Genomic DNA, 18,868 nt, shown 5'->3' on the forward strand with positions numbered 1-18,868 from the left:
TTTATCGTCGTTTGACAGTCGCTTGACAGTCATTTGACAGTTTGTGAAAGATGACGTATGCAGTTGGAATCGAAAATTCCTTGTGACTTTTTAAAGCCCTGGTAGGAATTTCAGGAGTTTGATGTCACGTTTTCGCCCGCTTTGTTCGGGTTTTTTTGCTTGGAACTAAAAGAGAGCCGGCGGCTACGCGGAAGCTAATCAGCGTCACCGGGCAAAATGGCCCAAAGAAAGCATTGACTGTTGAAGAGGGCGGCGATATCAAGGAATCTCTTGACTTCCTATCAGAGATTTCTGTGATTAAGCTACAGCAGAATTACATCCTGAACCTGGTGGAGGAGGTGAAGGCTCTCCGAACCCAGAATGCCGAGAAAGACCGGCATCTGGCGCAGTTGGAGAGTCGAATGGCAGAATTGGAGGAGCACACAAGGATCAACGATGTGATCGTAACTGGGCTCCGGATCAAGCTGTGGTCATACGCCCGGGCTGTGACCGGTAACGCCGGTGAGCCCAGCGAGCAGGATGTCGGCTCTGTTGAGCAACAGGTGGCTGTATTTTTCCAGTCCAAAGGGATTGAGGCAGATTGGAATAACATCGAGGCCTGCCACCCTCTACCCCGGAGAGATGACAACGACAAATGAGGTGTTATCATCAGGTTTGTCAACAAGCCCCAGCAGCAGACGCCATCTGGGTCTGCCCTTCTTGTGGCAGACTGCGGGCTTTTAACTTGTGAAAATGCAAGACCTTTAATGCACATACAGTGGGGAGAACAAGTATTTGATACACTGCAATGGGAAAACCCATTGTATTTATTCCGCCTGGCTATTTAACTAAGGCCAGTGAAGTGTTTTTCTTTCTTTCTTTTTTTTAACCACTTTGACAAAGACATGTTTCATTGTAATTTTGAATATATATATTCTATTATTATAATTTATAATATATTCTTGTTTGCACTAATGTAGACTTTAGACTGCCAATTCAAATAGTGTTGGAAAAGTTGCAATACCTAAAATAGAAATGCAAGAACTGTAATTTACATATTTATACACCTTTATTTACCTCAGGCCACTGAATGTTTTTTTTTAACTGCTTTGAAAAATACTTGTTTTGTTGTGATCTTGTATTTATATTGTATATACTTTTAATAATGTATTTATGTATTATATTTGCTGCCCCCTATCAGTGTGGGCCATTTTGCACTAAAAGGATTTTAAACTGTCAGTTCAAATATTGTATTGGAGAAGTTGCATTACTTGAAATAAATCTATTGCAACTTATCAGTCCCAGTTCTTGTCTACAACACTGTCCAAACATTGTCAGTGCATATTCCAAATAGAATAACAAAATTAAATCACCTGACTTTGTAATTATTACACCTGTTTATTATGAAGACCTGAAGTAAACAACAAGCAGTTACAGTTTGTCAAGAAGTTGTTCAAGTCATGTTTTGGTATTCACATTTTATTGACTTTCACAACAACACTTGGGCTCATGTTTGTAAGAGAACAGCAAACAGAAGTTTCAGCGTGCACTCTTCGCCTTTCCAACCTCTCATAACGCTCCGATGTGGTGCACTTGACCTCAGAATAACCCAAGAAGAGAGACGGTGACCAATCGGGATGTGTTGTCAGCATTTCATATGCAGGTTTACCTAGGAACACAACAGGTAGGTGAGTAGTTGTGAGCATAGCTACCGAGGCAGATTTACACAACGGTAAAAAAAAAAAAAAAAAAAACGTATTGAAACCAAAACAGTGGATAAATCGTTCAACTTAACATATATATATGGGGTGCACATAAGTGGTCCGCATGCGCGCATGCGTACTGTACGTAGACAAACGCGCTGGCCCTCAACGGTTTCCATACGCTTTTGCGTACCGATGGCTGACCACTGTATTTGCGGCGGACACGAGAAAATAACTTCTCAAAATGTCGAAGAGGCAGGCCCCACTGAGTAACTATTTCCGTGTTCCCCCACCCCCGTCAAAAGGCAGACAGACGACAGAGACGTAATCGGAGCTACCAAAAAAAAAAAGGACTTTTGCTGAAAAGTGGCTGCAGGAGGTACCATGGCTAGAAGTAAATGATGCTCGCACGGAAATGCGGCACAAAATGTGCCGTGAGAATCCCAATGTCGCTGATACGAGCAGCGCATTTTATGTAGGGTCAAAGAATTTCAGCCATCCATACTCTGAAAAGCACGAAAAAAACAGAGCATGTGGCAATTAAGCAAACTATCGATTTGAGACAGGACCCCACTCGCCCTATGGACAAGTGACGGAATAAAGGTAATTAGGAACAGCGCCATGCACTGACAAACGTGTTTTTGCTCGCATTTTACAAAGCTAAACATGCACGTTCAATGAGGTCTTATGAGGAGGACATCCCCCTTTTACAAAGGCTTGGAGTTAATGTGGGAGCCGCATAATGCCCTTTATTTTGAATTGGTGCTTTTATGTTTATTTCTTTACATTTCACTTCAAAGTAATGGCAATTTTGTTGTGCCAGTTGATGTTAATCAAGCAATAATTGTTGATATAATTAATTAAAGTTAACTGGCTCTAAGTAAAGCTTGTCATAATTTTACCGCATCAGGCGGGTCGGCTCTCAAGCTCAATGAGGATCTCCAGGTCCTCCTCTGAGAACCTGGGCAAAAATAATATGTGCACCCCTGTGTGTGTGTATATATATATATATATATATTTATACAGTGCCTTGCAAAAGTATTCGGCCCTATCAGGAAAAGCGGGCAGGCAGGTTGTGTGTGGACCCAAATGCAGGGAAGGGAGACGAGGCAGATTGACGGTGCAAAATGATTTAATTATAGCAAGCGAAAAACAAAGTACCAACAAATAATGACGAGGTTCTAAAAAAACACAGCGGAAAACAAAACTCAGGTTACTAACAAAAGCTGGGTATCAAAAACTTACTGAGGGGAACACGAGGGCTTGGAGAGACGCAAGAATGTTGACCAGAGCATGGACATGGACGTAGACAGACTTGGACATAGACAATGACGCAACAACGGAGTGAACAGAAAATGGGAGCTTATATACACACAAGCAGACAAGCGGTAACGAGACAACAAAGAACAGGTGAGCACAGGAGGATAGTCTAGGAGAAGGCACATCAGGTGAAATCAATGGGCAATCACAGGGACAAGTCACACAAGGAGAAACCAAACACAAAACCTAACAGTACCCCCCCCTCAAGGGACGGATCCCAGACGTCCCGAGGAAACAAAAAGTCAGAAGGTTGCTCGGAGGAGGGAGCAACACCAGCCAGTCACGGCCAGTCAGGCGGGCGTCCAGGACGCCAGACGTGGGCCGATCGCACGGGTTGATCGGGAGGGCGCCCGGGGCGCCAGACATTGGGTGACTGCACGGGCAGATCAGGCGGGCGTCCCAGACGAGGTAGTGCTCGGTCGTCCATACCGCCACGTTGTGGCAGGAAACGAGGAGCAGCATCGTCGGGGCGAGGGTCAGGAACTTCGGAGTCTGCTGGCGGGACAGCAGCAGTGTCGTCTGCTGGCGGGACAGCAGCGGTGTCGTCTGCTGGCGGGACAGCAGCGGTGTCGTCTGCTGGCGGGACAGCAGCGTGGTCGTCTGCTGGCGGGACAGCAGCGTGGTCGTCTGCTGGCGGGACAGCAGCGTGGTCGTCTGCTGGCGGGACAGCAGCTTGGTCGCAGGAATCTGCTGGCGGGACAGCAGCTTGGTCGCAGGAATCTGCTGGCGGGACAGCAGCTTGGTCGCAGGAATCTGCTGGCGGGACAGCAGCTTGGTCGCAGGAATCTGCTGGCGGGACAGCAGCTTGGTCGCAGGAATCTCCTGGCGGGACAGCAGCTTGGTCGCAGGAGTCTGTTGGTGCAGTCGGCCCGGGCACAGGACTGCGTGGAGCCGGCGCGGGAGGAACTTGACTGCGTGGAGCCGGCGCGGGAGGAACTTGACTGCGTGGAGCCGGCGCGGGAGGAACTTGACTGCGTGGAGCCGGCGCGGGAGGAACTTGACTGCGTGGAGCCGGCGCGGGAGGAACTTGACTGCGTGGAGCCGGCGCGGGAGGAACTTGACTGCGTGGAGCCGGCGCGGGAGGACGAGCCGTCAAGACGTGCCCACGACGTCGGCGTGGACGAGATCGCCGAGGCTTTTGGACAGGGTTCATTGACAGACTGGGTGGTATGGAATGAGGGAGGCCTGAAAAAAACCAAGAGGGTGAAGAAAAGGGCATGGAGAAAAAATCTGGGTCGGAGTCAGAGTCAGAATAGAGGAGGTCATATAAATTGTGATCCTCCTCAAAATCTGAAAAATCAGAGTCCAAAAAAATGCGTTGTGGTCTGTGGGTGGGTTGAGGGTGTCGACGTGCCGGCCGAAAATGAATCTTTCCCGCTGGGTCCACTAGAGGTTGTGTCATTCTATCAGGAAAAGCGGGCAGGCAGGTTGTGTGTGGACCCAAATGCAGGGAAGGGAGACGAGGCAGATTGACGGTGCAAAATGATTTAATTATAGCAAGCGAAAAACAAAGTACCAACAAATAATGACGAGGTTCTAAAAAAACACAGCGGAAAACAAAACTCAGGTTACTAACAAAAGCTGGGTATCAAAAACTTACTGAGGGGAACACGAGGGCTTGGAGAGACGCAAGAATGTTGACCAGAGCATGGACATGGACGTAGACAGACTTGGACATAGACAATGACGCAACAACGGAGTGAACAGAAAATGGGAGCTTATATACACACAAGCAGACAAGCGGTAACGAGACAACAAGGAACCGGTGAGCACAGGAGATAGTCTAGGAGAAGGCACATCAGGTGAAATCAATGGGCAATCACAGGGACAAGTCACACAAGGAGAAACCAAACACAAAACCTAACAGGCCCCCTTGAATCTTGCAACCTTTCGCCACATTTCAGGCTTCAAACATAAAGATATGAAATTTAATTTTTTTGTCAAGAATCAACAACAAGTGGGACACAATCGTGAAGTGGAACAACATTTATTGGATAATTTAAACTTTTTTAACAAATAAAAAACTGAAAAGTGGGGCGTGCAATATTATTCGGCCCCTTTACTTTCAGTGCAGCAAACTCACTCCAGAAGTTCAGTGAGGATCTCTGAATGATCCAATGTTGTCCTAAATGACTGATGATGATAAATAGAATCCACCTGTGTGTAATCAAGTCGCCGTATAAATGCACCTGCTCTGTGATAGTCTCAGGGTTCTGTTTAACGTGCAGAGAGCATTATGAAAACCAAGGAACACACCAGGCAGGTCCGAGGTACTGTTGTGGAGAAGTTTAAAGCCGGATTTGGATACAAAAAGATTTCCCAAGCTTTAAACATCTCAAGGAGCACTGTGCAAGCCATTATATTGAAATGGAAGGAGCATCAGACCACTGCAAATCTACCAAGACCCGGCCGTCCTTCCAACCATTCTTCTCAAACAAGGAGAAAACTGATCAGAGATGCAGCCAAGAGGCCCATGATCACTCTGGATGAACTGCAGAGATCTACAGCTGAGGTGGGAGAATCTGTCCATAGGACAACAATCAGTCGTACAATGCACAAATCTGGCCTTTATGGAAGAGTGGCAAGAAGAAAGCCATTTCTCAAATATATCCAGAAATAGTCTCGTTTAAAGTTTGCCACAAGCCACCTGGGAGACACAGCAAACATGTGGAAGAAGGTGCTCTGGTCAGATGAAACCAAAATTGAACTTTTTGGACACAATGCAAAACAATATGTTTGGCGTAAAAGCAACACAGCTCATCACCCTGAACACACCATCCCCACTGTCAAACATGGTGGTGGCAGCATCATGGTTTGGGCCTGCTTTTCTTCAGCAGGGACAGGGAAGATGGTTAAAATTGACGGGAAGATGGATGCAGCCAAATACAGGAACATTCTGGAGGAAAACCTGTTGGTATCTGCACAAGTCCTGAGACTGGGACGGAGATTTATCTTCCAACAGGACAATGATCCAAAACATAAAGCCAAATCGACAATGGAATGGTTAAAAAATAAACGTATCCAGGTGTTAGAATGGCCAAGTCAAAGTCCAGACCTGAATCCAATCGAGAATCTGCTGAAAGAGCTGAAGACTGCTGTTCACAAACACACTCCATCCAACCTCACTGAGCTCAAGCTGTTTTGCGAGGAAGAATGGGCAAGAATGTCAGTCTCTCGATGTGCAAAACTGATAGAAACATACCCCAAGCGACTTGCAGCTGTAATTGGAGCAAAAGGTGGCGCTACAAAGTATTAACGCAAGGGGGCCGAATAATACTGCACGCCCCACTTTTCAGTTTTTTATTTGTTAAAAAAGTTTAAATTATCCAATAAATTTTGTTCCACTTCACGACTGTGTCCCACTTGTTGTTGATTCTTGACAAAAAATTAAAAATTTTTGCAATATTATTCGGCCCCTTTACTTTCAGTGCAGCAAACTCACTCCAGAAGTTCAGTGAGGATCTCTGAATGATCCAATGTTGTCCTAAATGACCGATGATGATATATAGAATCCACCTGTGTGTAATCAAGTCTCCGTATAAATGCACCTGCTCTGTGATAGTCTCAGGGTTCTGTTTAAAGTGCAGAGAGCATTATGAAAACCAAGGAACACACCAGGCAGGTCCGAGATACTGTTGTGGAGAAGTTTAAAGCCAGATTTGGATACAAAAAGATTTCCCAAGCTTTAAACATCTCAAGGAGCACTGTGCAAGCCATCATATTGAAATGAAAGGAGCATCAGACCACTGCAAATCTACTAAGACCCGGCCGTCCTTCCAAACTTTCTTCTCAAACAAGGAGAAAACTGATCAGAGATGCAGCCAAGAGGCCCATGATCACTCTGGATGAACTGCAGAGATCTACAGCTGAGGTGGGAGAGTCTGTCCATAGGACAACAATCAGTCGTACACTGCACAAATCTGGCCTTTATGGAAGAGTGGCAAGAAGAAAGCCATTTCTCAAAGATATCCATAAAAAGTCTCGTTTAAAGTTTGCCACAAGCCACCTGGGAGACACACCAAACATGTGGAAGAAGGTGCTCTGGTCAGATGAAACCAAAATTGAACTTTTTGGCCACAATGCAAAACGATATGTTTGGCGTAAAAGCAACACAGCTCATCACCCTGAACACACCATCCCCACTGTCAAACATGTTGGTGGCAGCATCATGGTTTGGGCCTGCTTTTCTTCAGCAGGGACAGGGAAGATGGTTAAAATTGACGGGAAAATGGATGCAGCCAAATACAGGAACATTCTGGAAGAAAACCTGTTGGTATCTGCACAAGACCTGAGACTGGGACGGAGATTTATCTTCCAACAGGACAATGATCCAAAACATAAAGTCAAATCTACAATGAACTGGTTCAAAAATAAACGTATCCAGGTGTTAGAATGGCCAAGTCAAAGTCCAGACCTGAATCCAATGGAGAATCTGTGGAAAGAGCTGAAGACTGCTGTTCACAAACACTCTCCATCCAACCTCACTGAGCTCGAGCTGTTTTGCACGGAAGAATGGGCAAGAATGTCAGTCTCTCGATGTGCAAAACTGATAGAAACATACCCCAAGTGACTTGCAGCTGTAACTGGAGCAAAAGGTGGCGCTACAAAGTATTAACGCAAGGGGGCCGAATAATATTGCACGGCCCACTTTTCAGTTTTTTATTTGTTAAAAAAGTTTAAATTATCCAATAAATTTTGTTCCACTTCACGATTGTGTCCCACTTGTTGTTGATTCTTGACAAAAAATTCAAATTTTATATCTTTATGTTTGAAGCCTGAAATGTGGCGAAAGGCTGCAAGGTTCAAGGGGGCCGAATACTTTTGCAAGGCACTGTATATATATATATATATATATTAGAATAGGTGAATAATCGTTAAAGAAAATTTGAAAAGAAAAGAAAAAAATTGTCGTTTGGGACAGACCTACTACTAAATCAATAAATCAACAAATAAGCCGTATTTGACTATGAGCCGTGAGATTCCCAATGAGGGATAAATGTAGCACCTTATAGTCCGAAAATTACGGTACCTAAATTGTGATACCTACCTACCGCCGTTACCCTAACACTGCTTATTCAACCCTACAATTGTTGTCATATGAGAGTACTAATGTGGTTTAATGCCAGAAATTCTTGATGAAAAATGCCTTGGGCAGGAATAGAAGTCAGGTGGTCAAAATTAAGACCTAATGAGTAAAATTGAAAAATTTTTTGCACTTTTGACTTTCTTGAGGAAATTAATTAAATTATACTCAGTGGTTCTTCGCTGATTTTATTTAAAGAAAAACAAAACAAAAAAAACTGATTTAAATGCAGTTAATTAATCATTCAAAATTTGGTGAATTTAGCTCAGTTGCAATAGTTAAACGAATACTATGAGGGAAGCTTGTTAACGAGGCAGATAACGTGGCTAGTTAAGACGGCTAGCTAGTTTCCGCTCTACCATTAGCCTACTTTAGTGAAGTCTTCCACCATTGTAATCATCTGTTCAAAATAACATTTTCATCATACAGCCTGATGTGTTTTTTCTCTCTTGCAACTTTCTGTGTTGAGAGAGGGTGTGTGTTTGTGTGTGTATAATGTGTAAATAATGATACGAGTCCTACACAAGCACTCTGTTTCTCACGCTCGCTCTCCATTAATATTCAACTAGTTAATATTAAAAGTAGAAGTGGAATGTGTTTTTTTGCTTTTAACCAAGAATCAAGACTGTTTTACGTCCATATCTATAAAGAATTCACAGATTTAAGCATTTATTCACAATAATTTTCAACCAAAAAAGCTCTTGTTTTCATAAGGCAGCCGCTACATTTGCTTACTGACCAGCATCATAGTTCGCAATCCATCCATCCATCCATCCATCCATCCATCCATCCATCCATCCATCCATCCATCCATCCATCCATCCATTTTCTCCCGCTTGTCCGAGGTCGGGTCGCGGGGGCAACAGCTTCAGAAGGGAAGCCCAAACTTCCCTCTCCCTAGCAACTTCAGCCAGCTCTTCTTGGGGGATCCCAAGGCGTTCCCAGACCAGCCGGGAGACATAGCCTCCCCAGCGTGTCCTGGGTCGGCCACGTGGCCTCCTCCCTGATGGACGTGCGCGGAATACCTAACAAGGGAGGCACCCCGGAGGCATCCTAATCAGATGCCCGAGCCACCTCATCTGGCTCGTCTCGATGTGGAGTAGCAGCGGCTCTACTCTGAGCTCCTCCCGGATGACCGAGCTTCTCACCTATCTCTAAGGGAGAGCCCGGACACCCTATGGAGGAAACTCATTTCGGCAATTTGTATCCGGGATCTTGTTCTTTCGGTCACGACCCACAGCTCGTGACCATAGGTAAGGGGAGGAACGTAAATCTGCCAGTAAATAGAGAGCCTCGCCTTTCAGCTCAGCTTCCTCTTCACTACAACGGACCGATGCAGAGTCCGCACCACTGCAGACGCGGCACCGATCCGCCTGTCGATCTCCCGTTCCATTTTCCCGTCACTCGTGAACAAGACCCTGAGATACTTGAACTCCTCCACTTGGGGAAGCACCTGATCCCTGACCTGGAGAGGGCATTCCACCTTTTCCCGACTAAGGATCATAGTCTCGCATTTAGAGGTGCTGATTCTCATCCCGACCGTTTTACACTCGGCTGCAAACCGCTCCAGTGAGAGCTGAAGGTCACGGCCTGATGAAGCCAACAACACCACATCGTCCGCAAAAAGTAGAGATGCAATATTGAGGCCACCAAACTGGACCCCCTCAGTGCCTAGTCTGTGCCTAGATATTCTGTCCATAAAGGTACTTAACAGAACCGGTGACATAGGGCAGCCTTGGCAGAGTCCACATCTCACTGGAAATGGAGCCGACTTACAACTGGCCACACGGACCAAACTCTGACACCGGTCATACGGGGACCGGATCCCCCGTATCAGGAATTCCGATACCCCATACTCGCGGAGCACACCTCACAGGACTCTCTGGGGTACACGGTCGAACGCCTTCTCCAAGACCACAAAACACATGTAGACTGCTTGGGCGGAGTCCCATGACCCCCCGAGAACCCTGCTGAGGGTATAGCGCTGATCCACTGTTCCGCGGCCCGGACGAAACCCCATTGCTCCTCTTGAATCCGAGATTCGACTTCCCGACGGACCCTCCTCTCCAGTACCCCTGAGTAGACCTTCCCAGGGAGGCTGAGGAGTGTGATCCTCCTATAGTCCCACCATCGGAGCAAACTCACCACCAGGTGGTGATTGGTCGACAGCTCCACCCCTCTCTACACCTGAGTGTCCAAGACATGCGGCCTACGGTGTCCTGATGCCAAGTGCACATATGGACACCCTTATGCTTGAACATGGTGTTCATTATCAAAAATCCGCGACGGGCGCAGAAGTCCAACAATAGAATGCCGCTCGGGTTCTGATCGGGAGGGCCTTTCTTCCCAATCACGACCCTCCAGGTCTCACTGTCATTGTCCACGTGAACATTGAAGTCCCCCAGCAGAACGAGGGAGTGCCCAGAAGGAGCACTCTCCAGCACCCCCTTCAAGGACTCCAAAAAGGGTGAGTACTCTGAACTGCTGTTTGGTGCATAAGCACAAACAGCAGTTAGGACCCGTCCCCCCACCCGAAGGCGGAGGGAGGCTACCCTCTCGTCCACCGTGTTTAACTCCCATGTACAGGCGGCGAGTCGGGAGGCAAAAAGTATGCCCACACCTGCACGTCGCCTCTCACTATGGGCAACTCCAGAGTGGAATAGTCTCCAACCCCCCTCGAGAGGACTGGTACCAGAGCCTAAGCCCAAGGAGGTGAGCCCGACTACATCGAGTTGGAATTTCTCAACCTCACGCACAAGTTTGGGCTTCTTCGCAACCAGAGAGGTGACATTCCAAGCCCCAAAAGCCAGCTTCTGCAGCCGGGGATCGGATCGCCAAGGACCTCACCTTTGGCTGCCACCCAACATTCTATGCACCCGACCTCCTTGGACCCTCCCACAAGTGATGAACCCATGGGAAGGAATGTAGTATAGTACAGGAATATAGTTCGCAATATTCACGCAAAATAAATGCTACTGCACTTTTTTTTTCTTTTAACCAAGAATCGAGACTGTTTTACGTCCATATCTATAAAGAATGACTTTACTTGACAGTGGCGCCATAAGACTGTCATAACACTGCTATGAGCATCAATCAATGCTTATGACAGATATCATTTTATGTAGTCCGGCAAATGATCTGACTTTTGAATGGATGTAAAAGTTACAGTGGTTACATAAATTTCCGGATAACACTTAATGAAATCTGTCATATGTATTCATTAACGCCCATGATAGTGTCGTGTCATCTTTTATGACGGTCTTACGACAGTCTTATGACGCCGCTGTCCAATAAAATGTTACCCATTAACCCAACAAATTAACAAATAACTGGACGATAAGCAGTAGGATTCAAATTAAGAGAAAAAAGTAGCAGCTTATAGTTCGAAAATTACGGTACCTAAATTTTGATATCTACCTACCATCGTTACCCTTACACTATTGATTCACACTCTATTATTGTGCTAAAAATCTTAAAATATGACCCAGACCAATGAGATTAGTAAACGTTGTTTAATGCCAAGTTTACAAAATTCTTGATGAAAAATGCCTTGGGCGACAATGTAGGTCAGGTGGTTAAAACTAAGACCTCCTAATGAGTAAAATTCGTCAATTTTCTGCACTTTTGACTTTTTTGATTTAAAAAAAATATATATATATATATATATATTTTATTTTTTTTAACTGATTTGAATGCAGTTTATATATTATTCAATTTTGGTGGAATCAGTTCACTTTGGTTCCGTTTTTATATATAGTATACTCATGTTTATTTTGTAAATATTACTTAACCCTGATCACAGTTTCTACAGTGGATTGCGCTTAAGATATAGATGGCGGAAAAGACAAAGCTGAAAAAGCAGCTTCTGATTTCGTACCCCTCTTTAAAATAAACAGCTGTATTTTAAGCCAAAAGAACGGTTGTGTTTTATAGAACAATATGTCTATATGCTGCCATAGCAGATTCATGGTGCAAAAAGCCCCTGAACTATTATTAAATTGTCCGTTTTACCCTGGAAACCCCGTTTACAGACGTCATGCAACCACTTTTGTTTCAACCTAGCCATAAAAAGAAGGTAATTGTATTTATTATTCGAGATATCTGTCATTTTTAGCTTGGAATCATCAATTGATGTCTAATATTTAGTTTAAAAAAAAAAAAAAAAACGGCTTTAAAAAATGATTCACCCGCATATTTCAAACTTTTAAGCAAATTACGTCACAATGAAAAAATTGGCGTCTGTAAAAAAGTCACTGATATCTACCTTATAACTATCGCTAAATTGTATTTTTCGTTACTGTCGCATTTTCCCCAATATTTTAGATGATAAATAATCGATCCGAACAAAGAAAAAATGAAAGAAAAACTTTTAAAAGGTTGAATATATGAAAAATAAAATCTCGACCACTCCTGCGATATCTGCATCGCGACCCTTGTTATATGACCATGTTTCACCCATAAAATCCCCCAAAATTCCAGCTGTGGCTATTCACAGCTGTGTCCTGACACCCGGTGATACATGCTACATGGAGTTTTTGGATCGAAACAAGGTGAGTATGCGATAATATTATCTTAAAATCATGGCGTCTTTAATTATGTTCTCTCATGCTCTCACCTCGAGTTAGGGTTTCGCTGTTTAATTTTTTTTTTCTTTTTTAAATGCCCTCCTGTTCAAAATTTTCTTCCCCCAGAAAATTGAGATTTTAAGCTTTCCAGTGATGACACATGCATATAGGACAATTTTGAAATTTGGCCAAATTGGGGGTCTCAGAGCGGAACTTCAAGTCACCTGAGTGTTTTCCACCATATATATGTATGCATAATGTAATGACTTCAAAGAAAACATATCATTTACATAGAAGGAAATCTTTCAATCGATGCAGTATGGTGCAACCTGATGTTGGCTAACGAGTCCATTGCATGGCTACTAAGTAAGCAACACCACGATGTAAAAGGAATGAAAAATACTATATTATACTGAAAAACATTTCTGTATTCATGAGGAAAAGCAATGCTTGGGATGACCTTTAATGTGTATTAACTCTTCCTTAATGGATGGTGCCTCTTCCTCCTCGTCCTTGATGCATGTAGACTCCGGGTGCTATGGATAGTGGGCTTGGCTGACATATAGATCTACAAGACCACAAACAAATCTTATTTCTTCATTTGCAAACTTTTGTCCCCAAAGTTGATTTCTGTTGGAGAAAATTCATGCTTGCCATTTATTGCTTATTTGTGTTTTGTTGTCTTCTAATCCAGCACAAATGTCATTTAAAGTACTTGACATCACTATAACTGAGATTAAAAATTGGAATCCCTTGACAGCACTACTGTTAACATTAAAAATGAATTCTCATCACAGCAATCTGTCATGTACTTATCATCGAAAGTGACCCAACCTTCTAGTCTGTGAATAACAACCTTAGCGTGAATTAGTTTGCACACAGTCACGCATCAGTGACGTGGGGGCTCCTCTTTCACTCCACAAAGTTCCTCTGGTCTCGCGGACATTTTCCCACTTGATTTCTGAATGCTGATTAGCTAATGACTTTTTTAGACCATAATGCTGGACACGTCGTCCAGAAAAGAGGAAAAACTGGCGAGTCTTTAACTTTTATCTTCTTTATGTCTTTATTCCTTTGATCTTGATTGAAAAAACCCAATCGGGAGTGCGGCTGTGGCAAGCGAGTCAGCATCGCATAGCCAATCACGAGATTAGCGCCAAGCAAGTCAAAATCTGCGAAGCCAATCACAAGCGTGGTCCGATTGCGGAAGAGAAGGGCTGTTCATTGTTATCGAAGCACTTTACATTCAGACACTTTTATGGAAGATTTACGTTTGTGAATTGGTTATCATATTAGCATCGGTCGTTATCGCTAACGGTCGCTAATGGAGTTGTATATGCAGGGGTGAAAGTGGGCCAGAACGGTCAGGAACGCAGTTCCGGTATAAGATTCAAGGCCGGATTTCTGTTCCGGTACACAGTGCTTTGATTCCGAAAATATGACGGCAACTGTCAAAAAGCTATGTATAAAAGAAAAAAAATAATAAGCTAAGCTGCCACACATGCATTTCATCTCCAAGAAGAAAACAATCTACCAACATCAGATTTACATACACAAGTGTTAACAACAAGCATAATAAAGTGCTCGTGTAGCGTAATCCATTTCCACCAGTATTCATTATTTATTTGATTCCACGGACGCATGGAGGTTTCCCCAGCTGCTGCAATTATCCGAGTGTGACGATGATGAGTCACATCAATGTGCGAATGCAAAGCAATACGGCTAGACTCATTTATCCGTTCAATTGGCTGACATACTGACATGTAATCAGCAGAGATAGTTAGCTCTGATTGGTTCAAATGTGCATGTTTTCTGGAACAGCAAAAAAAAAAAAAAAAGCTTGTTGAATTGATGCGACAAAAAAGGGCCATGCAACACAAAAGGAATCAAATCTTTAAGAGCAATGAAAGGGTTGAGGAAGTTTACTTATCATACTGTATCTAGTTTTATTTGCTCTGATGGGGAGGTTCAGAACGTCTTAGCTGTCGTGTAGACTTTGGACTTATATTTCTTCATTTATGTTAGGCTACTTATTCATTTCCTTAAAATTTAAAAAAGTCAATATTTGCGCAATCTTCAAAATATATTTCATTTCACTCTGCATAAAATAAGTCATTTCTACTTATTTTTTTGAATGTATGTTACTTATATCGTATCCAAAAAACAACTAAATGTTTACATTAACTTCAATTTTAATATACGTTCTATGTTCTTAATTGAGATTTGGTATTTAGTATGTGAGGAAATGAGGGGAAAATAAAAATTAAGAGATGGAGGTTGGGGTTATTGCTGTTTTTGTTAACTTTTATTTTGCAAATCATTGAAAAAAGTACAATTTTGAATGAAAATTACTTTTTGTATGTGTTATAGACATAACTGTGCCAAAACAGTTTTCTTTGCATTTCAGTAGTCTTAGGAGGTTTGAACACAACCCCCCCAAATTGAAAGGAATATATATATATATATATATATATATATATATATATATATATATATATATATATATATATATATATATAAATTCATAAAATTTCTGGCTTGACTTCCGGCAAGAAATTCTAGCCACTTTCACCCCTGTGTATATGTGCATTGTCTGTATTTTTTTATGCCTTCGCGATGCATATACAATATTGATGTTGCATGATCTGTATTATTTGACGTGTACGGTAGTTTCCCATTACGGCCGCTAGATAACAGCATTTGTCCGTTTGTTGTAAGCGAATTCAGTCATAATACAGTATATGCTTGTTAGCGAATGTGTGCACTTGACTGTCCATCCATCCATTATCTTCCGCTTAGTCCGGGGTCGGGTCACGGGGGCAGCAGCTTTAGCAGGGAAGCCCAGACTTCCCTCTCCCCAGCCACTTCAGCCAGCTCCTCCGGCGGGATTCCAAGGCGTTCCCAGGCCAGCCGAGCGACATAGTCTCTCCAGCGTGTCCTGGGTCGACTGGGGCACTTGACTGTATTTTCCTGATTAAAAAATTTATGATAGTAGTTTAGCTTATTCCTTTTTTGTTGTATTGTTTACAGACTGAATTCATACCTTATGCCCTGTGGAGTTATGATTCCTCATTTTTTGTACATCAAGGAAGATTTGGATGAATATAAGGAAAATTACCGGTGCTCTGATTGGCACACCATCCTGTTTACACTCTCACTATTGTGTCTCAGTCTTCTTCTCTTATAACTGTGATTCTTATACACAAATTTACCTTCTAATTCTATGCTTGTTTTATTTTAATATTTTATTGTTATTTTATTTTTATGATTGCGTTTTTATCTTCTTCTAAAGCATCACTGATCTTCATGAAAACCGTTAAATAAAATGATTATTATTAAATACATAACTGCTTATGAATAGGTTGACAAATAGTTAAACCCACTTTATAATGTTGGATTGATCAATTCATTCATTTACACGAATTGCATTTTTATTAATAATCTATCCATATTTGTTGTTTATGGTTAACCTTTTTGTGTATGTGTAATTACAATCAAACCTTTCTCATGTTGTAACCTTTCACGGTCTTATTTAAAACCATAGCCCTCCATTTCTTCCTCCAGGAGGCCACATCTGACAGCGGTGTCTCTCACAACTCTGTTCGCAGCACTGTTAAGAGATCATTGGATCACATGGACTAAAGTGGGCTTCGAACATCGACCTTGGTAAACTTGCATTTGATCACAGACACACTGATGAATTCATCTCTACTTTTACACAAGTTTTGTTAGGATTTTTTAGTACGCTTTTTTGCCAGCATAATCGATGTGACCATAGAGGAGTACCTGGTTGGGAGGCAGAGGATGATCTAGCGGTGTTTGTTAGCCTGAATTGAACTGTCACAGCATTGTCAACACATGAAATCTCCCAGATATTGAAGGTGTACTCCCGCCTGCAACCATCTGACAAGGCTTCTCCAAAATATTCATTAAAATCAAAAAAGAAAATCTTGCCCGGGCCTTGGAGAACTACTCGCAAGTCTGCTGTTTCTGTGCCTGGCCAGCAAGCAGCTGAAAGGTTTGTGTCCGTTTGTATATGTCTCATCTGATAGCAGTATAGACAAGTTTCCTGAGCGAAACATGGGCGGTGCCATCTTTGACATTTTCTGCTACAGACTTCCAGTTTATATAGAACAACATGAAGTGTGGCTGAAGTAAGCGGTGTTAGACACATTTAAACTGCAAAATCAAAGCAAAGCAACCCAGAGAATCCTCAAAAATGAATTCAGCACGACGTAGATGAGGCTACTGCGCTTTCTGTGCTGTGCTTGGTTGTGTTAACTCCTGGAAGCGCCTACATACAGTACATGGATGGAAGCTGAATGTTTTGATCAGCGACCAGCTGTTAGAAAAGGGCCAGTGTGGATCTAACTCGCCATATGCCTTAAATCTAATGCAGCAGTAGATAATAAGTTAAGGATGTGGTTCGCTTAAAACTTAAAGGATCCAACTAAAATGTTGTTCTTATTACTTCGTTGATCTTTCGTGGACAAAATTCTGACAGTCTGTTTAGCCTGTGTTAACATGAGGTGGAGATATATACGCCTGCCACCTGAGTGACCAAAATGAGACGAAATTACAAATAATATGACAGATAGATTATAGTAATGCTATTATGAATTTATCACCCATATGGATCCATATAAACACAAGCAATATGTCATTCTTTTATTTATTGCAGATTTGGTCACAATAAAACTTTTGGACAACATGATTCTATTTCTTATTTTGTTTTTAAACAATTTATGCATGTGCAAAACAGGTCAATAATCCACAATTTATAAAATTATTAGAAAAATATTAACGTAGGTGGAGCATGACTCGAACCTTCCACCATCAGTCATCTACAACTTTAGGCAGGACGTGTAAAAAGTTGAATGCACGTAGTCTCGATATATGTCCATCAACATACAGTAAATTGCTGTGGCACATCAAATAGTCTTCCTTTGCCTAACAGTGTTTCCACCTGTAAACAATAAACTTGGAACACTTGCATATTGTGTGACTTGGAGTAGATGAGTGTTTCCCATTTCTTTATCGTTGTATAACTACCGTTTAGCAAAGCTAATGATATCTCAGCTGTGACGCCAAACAGAATTGTAGTCAAATCGAACATAATTGTTCAATCTTACTCAGACATTACACGTACTGATTAGCAGCAGTTGCGAATATAGCTTAGTAGTTAGAATGTGTCGACTTTTGCTTGTGGACAAAAGCAGTCGTGTTTTTTTACCTGAAGGAAGGCTTCATCTTTATCATGTTATTCCCTGACTAAGACAATTTTTTTGTTGTATTTAATTAATTTAGTCCGACAATTTTGAGTGGTATTAAGACAAATGTTTACTTTTTTGCATTCCTGGATACTCAAGAGATGAAAACAAGTTTGTATTTCTTGTGTATGTTGATATAATTTTTGCTCAAATAATGCTATATAAATTTACTAATATAATCCAGACATTCATTCTTGAAGTTTTCAAAATGTTTCTTAGGTAGTTTTTGAAAACGAAGGTTTGAATCGAACGGTGTGTCACCTGAACCAATACATATGCACACCAGGGTGCTGGAGCCTATCCCAGTTAACTGCGGGCAGTAGGTAGGGTTCACTCGCAATTGGTTGCCAGCCAATCACAGGGCACAATGCAACATATCCATGCAATAATTTCTTTTTTAATCCCAACATCAACTGCTGCTATTACATTGAGGAACAGTACAACTCTACCATTAAAATGAACAATAAATTATCAGTAATACAGCAGAAGTATCTATGCTAACTTCAGTAATATGAGAGGATATCTGAATCAATTTATAAAACCATTCAAAATAATTGCCATATCCGAAACATGGCTCAAAGCAGATAAAGGTATGGATTTTGAACTGGATGGTTATGAGTTTAAACCGAAAGAATAAGAATGGAGGAGGTGTCGCCTTGTATGTAGATAAAAATTTGAACTACAAAGTTATAGAAAGTATCACAACAGTGGTTGATAACCTCTTGGAATATATAACAATTGAATTAGATGATGAAAAAGCAGTAATGTCATAATCAGCTGTATATAAAGAGCACCAGGCTCTTGTATTCAAGCATTCAGGGACTGGATAGGAGAAATGTTTTCAAAAGCCATTCAAAAAGTTGTGTTCATTTGTGGGGATTTCAAATAACATTGATTTTCTCAATCCAAACAAGTACCAATCGGTTGATGAATTTATCAATACCATGT

At 42.2% G+C, this 18,868-nt stretch overlaps 2 protein-coding genes and 1 long non-coding RNA gene across 3 annotated transcripts in view; 1 reads left to right on the forward strand and 2 right to left on the reverse strand.

Annotated features, from left to right (window-relative positions):
- The window catches only part of LOC130928033 (oocyte zinc finger protein XlCOF6-like), a 46,042-nt gene that overhangs the window by 19,414 nt on the left and 7,760 nt on the right, over positions 1-18,868 (forward strand). The window lies entirely within an intron of this gene.
- The window catches only part of LOC130928038 (gastrula zinc finger protein XlCGF57.1-like), a 52,636-nt gene that overhangs the window by 9,769 nt on the left and 23,999 nt on the right, over positions 1-18,868 (reverse strand). The gene's annotated exons all lie outside the window — the stretch shown is intronic.
- LOC130928112 (uncharacterized) lies at positions 1,430-13,650 on the reverse strand. Its single transcript, XR_009066636.1, has 3 exons — positions 13,507-13,650; positions 13,111-13,218; positions 1,430-1,648 (listed from the first exon to the last, which is right to left on the reverse strand). It is a non-coding gene; the product is annotated as an uncharacterized LOC130928112 (long non-coding RNA).

The sequence above is a fragment of the Corythoichthys intestinalis genome, chromosome 13, assembly GCF_030265065.1.
Source record: "Corythoichthys intestinalis isolate RoL2023-P3 chromosome 13, ASM3026506v1, whole genome shotgun sequence".
Lineage (NCBI taxonomy): Eukaryota > Metazoa > Chordata > Actinopteri > Syngnathiformes > Syngnathidae > Corythoichthys > Corythoichthys intestinalis.